Source organism: Penaeus vannamei, chromosome 41 (genome assembly GCF_042767895.1).
Source record: "Penaeus vannamei isolate JL-2024 chromosome 41, ASM4276789v1, whole genome shotgun sequence".
Taxonomy (NCBI): domain Eukaryota; kingdom Metazoa; phylum Arthropoda; class Malacostraca; order Decapoda; family Penaeidae; genus Penaeus; species Penaeus vannamei.
This window is the reverse complement of record NC_091589.1, coordinates 367,645-372,644: the sequence shown is the minus strand read 5'-3', so window position 1 is coordinate 372,644 and position 5,000 is coordinate 367,645. Positions and strand designations below refer to the sequence as shown.

General features: G+C 42.6%; 1 protein-coding gene across 3 annotated transcripts in view; it reads right to left on the bottom strand.

The window, feature by feature from the left end:
• LOC113819525 (somatostatin receptor type 5) overlaps positions 1–5,000 on the bottom strand; it is a 257,295-nt gene that overhangs the window by 168,679 nt on the left and 83,616 nt on the right. The gene's annotated exons all lie outside the window — the stretch shown is intronic.

Here is a 5,000-nt window from a genome sequence, read left to right as displayed (position 1 = left end):
CACACACACACACACACACACACACACACAGACACACATATATATATATATATATATATATATATATATATATATATATATATATAGATAGATAGATAGATAGATAGATAGATATAGATATATATATGTGCGCGCGTGTGTGTGTGTGTGTGTATATGTGTGTGTGTATTCTATAATATGTGTGTTGTATGTGTATGTGTGTGTGTGTGCAATGTGTGTGTGTGTGTGTGTGTATATATATATATATATATATATATATATATATATATATATATATATATATATATATATATATATATATGTATACATACATACATACACACACACACACACACACACACACACACACACATACATATATATATATATGTATGTATGTATATGTTCACTTCTGTACCATTTGTGGTAAACATTTTTGTTTTTTGTTTTTATAAGGAAATCGAGAACGAAAGCGAAGAAGAAGAATGAACGAAGGAAACTCATGTTTTCTTGTCTACTCCCTTTTCTCATTTCCCGGTCAGTCTCTTTTCTCTCTCTCTCTCTTTCTCTCTTTTTTTTTCTCTCCCTAGCACATAATTCTCGTCTCCCCCTCTTCCATCTTTTTTCCTTCCCTTCCTCCACCTCCTCGACGCGTCTCTCCCCTCTCGCATATTTCGTCGCCTCCTCCCCTCCTCCTCCCCTCTTCCTCCCCTCCTCCTCCCTTCGCCAAGGAGCAAATACGGTTTTGTCAGCGAATCTGTTGCTTAAATGTCACGCGTGCTTGACTCCCCCGCCCCCCCCCCCCCCCGTCTCTCCCCCTTGCCTACTCCCCCTCTGCCCCCTTCCCTCCCTCATCTCTCTCTCTTGCGCGCTCTCTCCCCTCTCTCTCCTCTGTCTACTCTCTCCCCTCTCTCTCCTGCTCCCTCTCTCCCTCCTCCGGCTGTCTCTCTGCTCTCCCTTCGCCCTCCTCATCCCTTTCCCATTTTCTTTCTGATTATCCTTGTCTGCTCCTGTTCCCCCTGGCTCCATCTCATCCATTTATCTTTTACCTGATCTTCTTAGTCCTTTCTTCCTCTTGCTTCGCCTCTTACATCTTCCCCTCTGTGCCTTCTCCTCTCCTCCTTCCCCTCTTCCTCTCTGCCTGCCTCGTTTATTCCCCTCTGCCTCTCGTTTAGTCTTCCCCTTTCCCCCTTTCTCTCCGTCCTTCTCCTCCTCTTCATCCCTGCTCCTCCCCTCCTCCTGCTTCTCCCCCTCCCCCTCCCACCTCCTCCCTCCCTTTCCCCTCAGCCCCCCTCCTCCTCCCCTTTCCCCTCAGAACCCCCCTCCTCCTCCCCTTTCCCCTCAGAACCCCCCCCTCCCCCGCTCTCTGCTTCCACTCTGTCTACTGCATTCCGTTTTCCCCTCGGAATGCGGGGCGAGAGGGAGAGGCGGAGGGAGGGAGGGAGAGAGGGACTTTGGCAGCGGAATGATGTCAGCCTTATTAACCGGGCTGTTCGGATAAGTGGATATGGGAGGATATATGTACAGAGACACTGGCTCAGACGCACACACATGCATGTGCTCAGACGCATCATATGTGTGTGTGTGTTTGTGTGTATACATATATAAATATGAATCTCTCTCTCTCTCTCTCTCTCTGTCTCTCTCTCTCTCTCTCTCTCTCTCTCTCTCTCTCTCTCTCTCTCTCTCTCTCTCTCTCTCTATATATATATATATATATATATATATATATATATATATATATATATATATATATATACATATATATATATATATATATATATATATATATATATATATATATATGTGTGTGTGTGTGTGTGTGTGTGTGTGTGTGTGTGTGTGTGTGTGTGTGTGTGTGTGTATATATGTATATATATATATATATATATATATATATATATATATATATATATATATATATATATATATATATATATATATATACATATATATACACTGTGCATTCATACATCCAACCATCCATAAACACACAAACCCCCCCAACGCAACGCCCAAAAGCCCAAAAGCCCGTTTCTCCCGCAAGCAAAGCCCGCCCGCGTCCCGAGCGACGCCGCCCCAATCGGGAGAGCGACGGACCGCCTTCGGGTAGATGCTGATGCCCGATGGCGTTGACGGGGAGGCTGCTCTTGATGCCTCTGGGGATGCTCCGAAGGCCGATGCTCGCTTGGGGGACGGCAAAGGCGACTGGCGGTGTGTGTGTGGTATACGGGTATTTTATTATTATTATTATTATTATTATTATTATCATTTATTTTCTCTATCTATTGTTTTTTTATTATTGTTATTATTTTTGTCAAATCATATTGCTTTAGTTTTTTTTTTTTTTTTGTTATTCATATTTTGAGAATTACGATGGTGGTTTATTTATTTATTTATTCCTTTTTATCTATTTATTTATTTATATTTTATTTATTTATTCTTCTTTTTTTTTGTCAAATCATATTGATTTAGTTGTTTTTGTTATTCATATTTTGAGAATTATGATGTTGGTGGTTGGGGATGTTCAAATTACTGATAAAAAATAATGTTGAAATATGACTGTGCCGTTCAAATTAGTCACCGCTGGGTTATATCGGAGTATGTCGTATTATGGATCTTTTTATGAGTAACGTCGAAAATATTCTGTCTGTCTGTTTGTCTGTCTGTCTGTCTCTCTCTTTCTTTCTATTTCTCCTCTCTCTATATATATCTATTTCACACCCTTTCTCTCCTTATCTCTCTCCCTCGCTCTATCTATCTATCTATCTCTCCATCCCTCTCAATTTCTCTCTCTTTCTCTGTCTCTCTCTCTCTCTCTCTCTCTCTCTCTCTCTCTCTCTCTCTCTCTCTCTCTGTCTTTCTTTATTTCTCTCTCTCTCTCTCTCTGTTCATATCTCTCTCTCTCTCTAACTGTCTGTCTGTCTCTCTCTCTCTCTCTCTCTCTCTCTCTCTTTCTCTCTCTCTCTCTCTCTCTCTCTCTCTCTTTCTCTCTCTCTCTCTTTTTGAGAAGAAAGGAGAGAGAAATTAGAGGAGAAAGAGGATGAGGGGGATGGAGAGAGAAAAAAGGAAAAGTGGTTAAGAAATACGGGAAGAAGAGAAGGAAGGAGGAATCAAACACGATATGAGGAAAGAGAAGAGGAGAGCAAGAGAAGATAACGAAAGAAGGGAAACGAGGAACCGCAAAGGGGAGCGAAAGTGGACAAAGGGGGAAGGAGAAAGACAAGGGGAAAGGAGAAGGATATAGAGAAAGGAAAAGGTGAAGAATGAGAGATAGGAGAGAAGGAGGAGGAGGCCACAAGGTTCGCGGTTCGCCGAAAATGATCGTGTTTGTAATTAAGCTGTTCCAGGTAAAGGGGAAGGAGAGAGGGGGAGAGGGGGGAGAGGAGAGAGGGGGGAGGGGGGAGGTAGATGGGGAAAATAGACGGGGAGGAAGAAATGAGAGTTGATAGAGGCAAAAGTTGGGGAAGTTTTTTTTTATATCCTTCCCCTCTCTTCCTCTTCCTTCTGCGAGTTTTTCTGTGCTAATTTTTTTTCTTTACTCACCCCCACACTTTTCTACTCTCCTTTACCCCCTCCTCTCTCTTACCCTCCTCCCTCTCTCATCTGCTCTCCCCTCCCCTCTCCCTGTACATATGTATATATAAAAATATACATATATACATACACATACATACATACATACATATATATATATATATATATATATATATATATATATATATATATATATATATATATATATATATATATATATATATATATATATATATATATATATATATATATATATATATATATATATATATATACCTATATATATATGTATATATATATATATATATATATATATATATATATATATATATATATATATATATATATATATATATATATATATATATATATATATTTGGAGACATATTTTTCTTAAACAAAACAAACATTAATTGCGACATCCTCTCCCTCACTCACAGCGGATCTGTTCACATCAAAAGCTTCATCATTTTATTCGTTATAATTGAAGCCAAAGAAGTGGGAGACCGAACCCCCCACATCCCTCCCCCCTCCCCCACCCCTTCCCCCTCCCCCTCCCCCTTCCCCCTCTCGTCCTCCCGTATTACCCCCCCCCCCCCTGGATGCTTTCGCCTTGTTGGATGTTGAAACTTATGTGGAGTGTAATATTTATGTTCTGGGATCAAAGGCGTTACACACACACACACACACACACACACACACACACACACACACACACACACACACACACACACACACACACACACACACACACACACACACACACACACACACACACACTCACACACACACACACACACACACACACACACACACAGAGATATATATATATATATATATATATATATATATATATATATATATATATATATATACATATATATATATATATATATATATATATATATATATATATGTATATGTGTGTGTGTGTGTGTGTGTGTGTATGTGTGTGTGTGTGTGTGTATATATATGTGTGTGTGTGTTTATGTATATGATCAACATCCTCGGCCGCCTCGACTCGCGCTGCCGGGAGGGAGGAAATCACCTGGGGAGGGGGAGGAGGGCAGAGGGAGGGAGGGAGGGAGGGAAGGGACCGAGGGAGGGGTGGAGGGAGGGGAGAGAGGGAGGGAGAGAGTAAGGAAGGGAGTGGGGGGAGGGATAGGGGGAGGGATAGAGAGATGAGAGGGGGAGAGAAGAAGGAGGGGGAGGAGGGCAGAGGGAGGGAGGGAGGGAGGGAAGGGGCCGAGGGGAGAGGGATAGAGGGAGGGATGGAGGGGGATGGAGGGGGGCGGAGGGAGGGAGAGTGTGAGAAATGGTGGCGGAGGGAGGGAAGGGGCCTAGGGGAGGGAGGGAGGGATGGAGAGAGGGGACGGAGGGAGGGAGTGTGGGGGAAGAGAGGGAGAAATGGGGGATGGAGGGGAGAGGGAAGGGAGGGGAGGCAAGGAGGATCGTGGAGGGGAGAGGGAGAGAGTGGAGGAGGG